This window comes from Gadus macrocephalus, chromosome 22 (assembly GCF_031168955.1).
Source record: "Gadus macrocephalus chromosome 22, ASM3116895v1".
NCBI lineage: Eukaryota > Metazoa > Chordata > Actinopteri > Gadiformes > Gadidae > Gadus > Gadus macrocephalus.
Window position 1 is genome coordinate 3,934,298 of NC_082403.1, and position 8,657 is coordinate 3,942,954.

Consider the following 8,657-nt stretch of genomic DNA (forward strand, 5'->3'; position numbering starts at 1 on the left):
GCCTTTGCTTCACAGAATGTAACCAATATTGTCCATCTCCAGTAAGCCGCCCCTATCAATGGCTTGGGGCCTACCCACAAACCACCAAAATGCAGGGCACAACATGGGTTCAACATCCAATTATTATCCGGTTTTTTTAAAAGTTGGGAGCTCTGAGTTTGATGCATCCCCATACAACGCATAATAACATTCAACGCACAATTATGATTTGTATTGCATTTTCACCTCTCCCCGTAAGTTATTTATGCGAAACATATTTTATAAAACAATACGGCTATAAATATGCATGTCGTATCTTTCGTTCGATATTTCTCTATATCTTAGCGGAGCGGGTTTCTCTGCACCGTAACGTACTGTACTCAGCGTCGATCTGTGGTCTGCTCAACTCGCAGTCTTTAAATCTTTGAAGGTTGTATCAGCTATTCTAGGCCGAAACATAAATTATCACATTCATCCGATCTTTTCTCACGATCCGCTAGCTTCGCGCCCCATAAGCAGGCCGTCAAAAAACGCATCTCTGTAGGCAGCCTATGCTCCGAGATCGTCCGCTAATACAAATGGCACTACAACCACCCAAAACCAAAATAAACAGTACAGTGTTTCCCCTAGGATGGAGTTGCAGCAGCGGAAGTGAAATGTTATGTTTTTCGCACGCAATTTTTTTTATTTGCTCGCAAAGCACACCCTGCCGGGAGGTTTCTATGTGTCTACTGGCAACATACTTACAGTACATTTGTGCACATTAATGAGCAGGGGAAATAAGGAGAGATTGAGCATATTACAAGTATAATCTTTAAAAACATTATTTACATTTATTTAACAAAAAATATTTATATCAACAACCACCCTATACATTAAAATCCCATAACCCAAATACTACAACAATCAAAAAGGTCTGTGCCTCAAACCAATGCATCTTCCCACTCCCTGCCCTCTCCCCATCACAAAGGTTGTAGTAGGAGCATAAATAGGCCATGCCTCTATTGAACAAGTTTTGGGGCTCTAGAGTCAATAATGGCGACGCTACTGAAAATGTTGCTAAAAAAAAAATTATATTGACATTTTTGCTTAAAAGAAATTTCTTAGAAATAAGTAGAGACATATTTTTCAAAACATAAGGTTGCAGTAAGACCATAAAGAGCCCATGCATATGGAAAACGTTCTAGGGATCTAGAGTCAATAATGGCAACCAGGGGCGAGTCTAGGTTCTGACTTTTGGGGGGGCTCAACCCCAGGCAGCCACAGGGGTATATGAAGTATATAAAGTCCTGTGCAAGATATTTTTTTTTTCCACAACCTTTATTGTCTTAGTTACTATGCTGTTGCACGTCTAAGCCGATAGCTTATTTTGTGTAAGTTTCACTCAAAAATTACCATATTTTCCTGAATATGTTACTGAAACATATTGGTACAACATGATGTCGCCTCACTTTCATGGACCCATACAATTTATGAATTGTATCAACATACATTTTTATAAAACATTTTTATAAAAAAAAATCAACAAGTAGAACATGTACTAGTCGAATACTATGAGAAACAGACCACTATTTCGGGAGCACTAAACTATGTTGTCTCGCCTTCAGGGACCCATAAATTTTTATAAAACTTCTGATGCCAAAAAATCTTGTTGTTCTGAAGCAAAAAAAAAGGGTGCTAATTTTCAGTTAAAAAATAACTGCAGGCATTATTTTATCAGCTGAGGGCGTTTTCATTGCCATAACAACATGAGCTAATCAACAAGTACCACATGTTCTAGACCAGTGGTTCTCAATCATTTTTCTTTCATTCCCCCCCTAGGAGACAGACATTTTATCATGCCCTCCCTGAATTGAAATAGCCTACTATTGAGAACCTGCTAATATTTATTTATTTAGATTAATACAAATTAACGGAGATAACATCTGCAACAACTTAAAACTATTTCCAACTTCAGTTTTGTAACAAATTTGTAACATTTAAACAAGACTGCTAAGTCTGTGTGAATCTCAAAACAGAGAAACAAGAGCAAATGATTCACTGGGTTTTGCATTTAATTATAATATTTTTAAAAAGTAAACATTGGTCACTTGTCAGCTTCATCAGCTTATTCCCTTTCAAAAAAAATAATATATGTTCATCTTTAAAGCATGAATAAAGACACCAAGTCCCTCTGTCATGACTTTTTAAGATCAAAATTCTTGTAAAACTTCTGACCCTTGGTCTTATGTTTATTCAAAATAAAATAAGTAACCTATTAAAATAAATAAATGCATAAGACACTAAGTCCCCTCTGCTGCTCACTGACACTTTTAATCAGCTGAGTCTCATAGTATTAGAACATATTGTACTTGTTGATTAGCTCATGTTGTTATGGCAATGAATACGCCCTCAGCTGATAAACTAATGCCAGCATTTTTTTTCAACAGAAAATTAGCGCCCATATCAACATATATTTGATATTTTTCTGCTCCTTGCGCCTAATCATGCTTATCATGCTACGCAGCATCACAAGGCTCTGCCGACTAAAACATGAAGCATTTCAAGAAGAGGCGTTTGCTTAGCCTACTCTCGGCAGGGCTTGGCGCCGACGTTGGGCGTTAAAGCTCACTCCACACGGAGCGTGGCCGCTTCAACGGCTCTACTCGGGGGCGTTTCGGTGGAAGACATCTGCGCGGCTGCGTCTTGGTCTTCCCCCGGCCCCTTTGTCCGTTTTTACATGTTAGACAGGGGTTCACTCGGCAACTCTGTGCTGGAGTCCGGGACCCCTTTTACGGCTTAAGAATATAGACATGTTCTTTAAAGCGGCGTGGTTGGATTTCCTCTCGCCGGCTGGCGAGTTGGACTTGACTACCAGTCTTATTCTGCCATCGTTTTTCAAATGAAAAACAGGCTAGGGGGTTTTTCTATTGGCCCGCCAATTGTCAGGTGTTTTTTTGTTTGCCAGTATGGCACTCCCGCCGTATCTTTCAAATAAGAAACGGCCGAGAGAGACCACTTATTGGAGAGTCGGAATCCGTAGCTCCGCCCCCGGTGGTAGCGGACCTAATGGAAACCGTATTGCTCTGGTTTTTCTTTTCCTTTTCATGGGTTCCATGAAGCACGGATTAGAGCCGGAGTCTTTACAGACTCACTTTTTTCTCTCTTGATCATTGCCTTGCTTGATCTAGGAGGAATTCGTTTTTTATTAAGCTGTTGTGTTTTACACATCCTTGGCTTTTTGAGTCTTAATGTGTTCTGGTGACTTAGGTCTTTTTGACTGGGGTCCAGCAGGAGTACATTGATCGGGCTCCGCTCGCAGCTTCACCTTAGCCCATAAGGCGAAGCCTAGAAGGCGTAGCCTACATAAAATAGAACGATAGTTATGTTATTATAACTCTAGTTCTATGATTGTAGGCGCAGCCGTCTAGTTTCCCACCTGCTGTACCCTCCAAATGGTGAAAGAAAAGCGTGGAGGATGAGCGACGGTATACACCGCATTATATAGACACGATACCGTGGGAAATGTGGGCGGTACCCACGCTGATTGGTGCATAGTTTGAAATTTTCACGGGACATGCCCATAAGGCGAAGCCTAGACGGCTACGCCTACAATCATAGAACTAGAGTTATAATAACATAACTATCGTTCTCCAGGCCCTAGTGCAGGGCGAACCCAATTCGCCAAAAGGAAGGGCGTGGCTACTCAGGCTAGCAGAAAGGACTTTCTGAAGCCAAACCTCTCCCATGTAGGCTACTTAAGTTCTTACGTCGTTAAGTCAGATCAGAGTCAGGTCATTCTGCCTCATCCGACACCATGGGTAATTCTCCCCCATCACCCAGACTCAGACCCAGCCCCTGGGGCTTCGAGGTCACAGTGATCGGACCGCACGGAGAGAGTACAACAATCTACCTGTGTGACACTGAAGAACAGATGGAGGCGATCACAGTTCGGCAGCTCAAGTCGAGGATAACCACTGCCAGGCTGAGGTCAGGTACATGGACCATAATTACATTTTCTAACCAACTAATCACCGAACCAACAGCTGGGTACAGCCTTTGGATCTGGCATTTTAACGGTGCATTGATGTAAAATATCGTCTCTGTTTCCAGTGGTCATGTGGCACAGCATCGTCCTGATTTTCGATTTCAAAGTAATGGCTGACGAGAGGACCTTGGTCTCTTATGGAGTTGGAAACAAGTCCGTGATCCGAATGAGTTATACGAGACCATTCCCGGGCCCGGGTCTTCCCCCCACTAGACACGCATAGTATTGGTCGTCCGATGTTCTAGCCTACATTATGAATGATTGTCATCGTCGGCTTTGTACTTGTTGGATGACTTTATGTCGTATTAAACCGAATGCCTGGACAATATGTATTTTGATTAGTTTAATCATGCATCGACTCAATTTAATCACAAATCTATGTGCGCAGACAGGGACATGGTATAGTGTCTGTAGGCATTTTTACGGAAGTCTATCTTAAAATAATTATCCATAGTAGCAGTGTTTCCCCTAGGATGGAGTTGCAGCAGCGGAGGTGAAATGTTATGTTTTTCGCGTGCAATTTTTTTTGTGTGCTCGCAAACCGCACCCTGCCGGGAGGTTTCTATGTCTACTGGCAACATACATACAGTACATTTGTGCACATTAATGAGCAGGGGAAATAAGGAGAGATTGAACATATTACAAAAACATATTATGGTTTTAAAAACATTATTTACATTTATTTAAAGGTCCCATGACATGAAAATCTCAATTTATGAGGTTTTCTAACATAAATATGAGTTCCCCTAGCCTGCCTATGGTCCCCCAGTGGCTAAAACTTGCGTTTGGTGTAAAACGAGCACTAGCTGTTCTGCTCGCCTTTGAAAAAACGGAGGCTCAAGCGCGCTGATTTGGAAATCTGTGCTCATGACGTCATGAGGAATCTCAGCTCCTCCCCTTACTCTGCCTGGCCCGCCCAGAGACGTTGGCCCGCCAATGAGACTCGACCGTGCGAGCGCCACATGTGTGTGTGTGAATACACACACTGTAACGCAAGTGTTTCTTGTCGGTTCTTTGACGTGTCTTGTATTTCCACAACGAGACTGTCGTGGGGGTTATCTAGCCATGGTTGAGAAGGAATTGGGGGAAAGGAACTTTGGTTTGACTCGCTGAAGTACATGAACTGCGACATGCCGCCGGATGCCGCGAGGCACCATCGCCCGGCAGCGGGCAGCCGGCCGCAGGCAGCGCTCGGTTCAGTCGACTTCAGGTTGATGTGGAAGAACCAGAGACGTCGCAGAACCCGACAAAGTCGTTTGTGATTCATAATATCGTCTGGAGGCGCACACAATATGTTATATGATATAGATATCTATGTATCATATGATATTATTTAGATATAGAGCTCCAGGACTGTAACGCAAGTGTTGTACACTTCCTTGTTATTTGGATAACCGTTCTGCTGTTGGTGTGATGGCGCATAACACGTCTGGTATTTCTACAACGAGACTCGTATTGGGGGTTATCTCAGCCAAGGTTGAGAATGAATTGGGGGGAAGGAACTTTGGCTTTGACTCCCTCAAGAACATGAACCACGACATGGAGGAGAAAGGGATTGTTGGCGGCGAATGTCTCCCGCTTGAGCCCCGCTGAGGGACCACCGCCGGAGGCGGAGGTGCATAAGCGCTGCCCGGCAAAGATCCCTTTCTCCTCCTTGTCGTGGTTCATGTTCTTGAGGGAGTCAAAGCCAAAGTTCCTTCCCCCAATTCATTCTCAACCTTGGCTGAGATAACCCCCAATACGAGTCTCGTTGTAGAAATACCAGATACGAGAGTCAGACGTCACACCAACAGCAGAACGGTTATCCAAATAACAAGGAAGTGTACAACACTTGCGTTACAGTCCTGGAGCTCTATATCTAAATAATATCATATACATAGATATCTATATCATATAACATATTGTGTGCGCCTCCAGACGATATTATGAATCACAAACGACTTTGTCGGGTTCTGCGACGTCTCTGGTTCTTCCACTTTCACATCAACCTGAAGTCGACTGAACCGCGCGCTGCCTGCTGCCGGGCGATGGTGCCTCGCGGCAACCGGCGGCATGTCGCAGTTCATGTACTTCAGCGAGTCAAATCAAAGTTCCTTTCCCCCAATTCCTTCTCAACCATGGCTCAGATAACCCCCACGACAGTCTCGTTGTGGAAATACAAGACACGTCAAAGAACCGACAAGAAACACTTGCGTTACAGTGTGTGTATTCACATTGATGTGGACGTTGAAGAACCAGGAACGTCGGAGAACCCAACGCGGTCGTTTGAGATTCATAATATCGGCTCACAGAGCTTTTGGCCGTGATAATATATATTATATGATATAGATATCTGTATAGGCTATATGATAATATTTAGATATAGAGCTCCAGGACTCCCGTGTGTTCTAGAATATTTACAGAACACGGCTAAAGGCTGTGTGCGGCTCGCCATTGCGATACATCCACTGTAAACAGAGCGCATGGTGGCTGCAAGCTGCTCAGGGTCACACCCCCACCCTCCTCCTTGACACGCCCACCGAAACAGCGCATTTGGGGGAAGCTCAATGTGCGACTGGCTCGGAGTGGCTGTAACTCTGCACCACGGCTGAATTTAGGGAACGTCTTTGAATACTGTGTTAGTTGCCCACTAATACCTATATTAAAGAATACATAAAATAGCATGTCATGGGACCTTTAACAAAAAATATTTATATCAACAACTACCCTATACATTAAAATCCCATAACCCAAATACTACAACAATCGAAAAGGTCTGTGCCTCAAACCAATGCATCTTCCCACTCCCTCCCCTCTCCCCATCACAAAGGTTGTAGTAGGAGCATAAATAGGCCATGCCTCTATTGAACAAGTTTTGGGGCTCTAGAGTCAATAATGGTGACGCTACTGAAAATGTTGCTAAAAAAAAATGTGCATTGACATTTTTGCTAAAAAGAAATTTCTTAGAAATAAGTAGAGATATATTTTTCAAAACATAAGGTTGCAGTAAGACCATAAAGAGCCCATGCATACGGAAAACGTTTTAGGGATCTAGAGTCAATAATGGCAACCAGGGGCGAGTCTAGGTTCTGACTTTTGGGGGGGATCAACCCCAGGCAGCCACAGGGGTATATGAAGTATATAAAGTCCTGTGCAAGATTTTTTTTTTTCCACGTCCTTTATTTTCTTAGTTACTATGCTGTTGCATGTCTAAGCCAATAGCTGGCAGTGTCATCTAAATAATGCAGTTCTGAACCACTAAAGTGATGAAATGAAAAAAGAATAATCAATGGTTGTGAACTCGAATAACAAAATTAAGGTATATTAAATTTCTTTTGTGTAAGTTTCACTCAAAAATCACCATATTTTCCTGAATATGTTACTGAAACACGTTGTTACAAGATGATGTCGGCTCACTTTCATGGACCCATACAATTTATAAATTGTATCAACATAAATTTTTATAAAACTTCTGATATACAACATGTACTAGTCGAATACTATGAGAAACAGACCACTATTTCGGGAGCACTAAACTATGTTGTCTCACCTTCAGGGACCCATACATTTTTATAAAACTTCTGATGCCAAAAAATCTTGTTGTTCTGAAGCAAAAAAAAAGGGTGCTAATTTTCAGTTTAAAAATAACTGCTGGTTACGGATTATTTTATCAGCTGAGGGCGTTTTCATTGCCATAACAACGTGAGCTAATCAACAAGTACCACATGTTCCAGACCAGTGGTTCTCAATCATTTTTCTTTCATTCCCCCCCTAGGAGACAGACATTTTATCACGCCCTCCCTGAATTGAAATAGCCTACTATTGAGAACCTGCTAATATTTATTTATTTAGATTAATAAAAATTAACGGAGATAACATCTGCAACAACTTAAAACTATTTCCAACTTCAGTTTTGTAACAAATTTGTAACATTTAAACAAGACTGCGAAGTCTGTGTGAATCTCAAAACAGAGAAACAAGAGCAAATGATTCACTGGGGTTTGCATTTAATTATAATATTTTTAAAAAGTAAACATTGGTCACTGGTCAGCTTCATCAGCTTATTCCCTTTCAAAAAAAATAATATATGGTCATCTTTCAAGCATGAATAAAGACACCAAGTCCCTCTGTCATGACTGTAAGATCAAAATTCTTGTAAAACTTCTGACCCTTGGTCTTATGTTTATTTAAAATAAAATAAGTAACCTATTAAAATAAATAAATAAATACATAAGACACTAAGTCCCCTCTGCCGCTCACGCCCCCCCTGACACTTTTAATCAGCTGAGGGCGTTTGCCTGAGTCTCATAGTATTAGAACATGTTGTACTTGTTGATTAGCTCACGTTGTTATGGCAATGAATACGCCCTCAGCTGAAAAGCCAATGCCAGCATTTTTTTTCAACAGAAAATTAGCACCCATATCAACATATATTTGATATTTTTCTGCTCCTTGCACCTAATCATGCTTATCATTGCTACGCAGCATTACAAGCTCTGCCGACTAAAACATGAAGCAATTCAAGAAGAGGCGCTCGTGCTGCATTTTTGGTTTTGTCAAACAGGAGACGCCCACCCACCAATCCGAGGTTAGAGATTCCTGAAGGAAGGTTGCGGTCGATTTCACTAGCCCATTTGAGCCTGTTCATTAGTGCACACAGCATCCATCCTCT

The 8,657-nt window shown here is 42.0% G+C and overlaps 2 long non-coding RNA genes across 2 annotated transcripts; one reads left to right on the forward strand and one right to left on the reverse strand.

The window, feature by feature from the left end:
• Positions 1–643: 643 nt before the first annotated feature.
• LOC132451281 (uncharacterized) lies at positions 644–1,338 on the reverse strand. The gene is made up of 2 exons (XR_009524027.1): positions 783–1,338; positions 644–707 (listed from the first exon to the last, which is right to left on the reverse strand). It is a non-coding gene; the product is annotated as an uncharacterized LOC132451281 (long non-coding RNA).
• Positions 1,339–2,589: 1,251 nt separating this feature from the next.
• On the forward strand, positions 2,590–4,334 carry LOC132451282 (uncharacterized). Its single transcript, XR_009524028.1, has 2 exons — positions 2,590–3,953; positions 4,072–4,334. It is a non-coding gene; the product is annotated as an uncharacterized LOC132451282 (long non-coding RNA).
• The last annotated feature ends 4,323 nt before the right edge of the window (positions 4,335–8,657 follow it).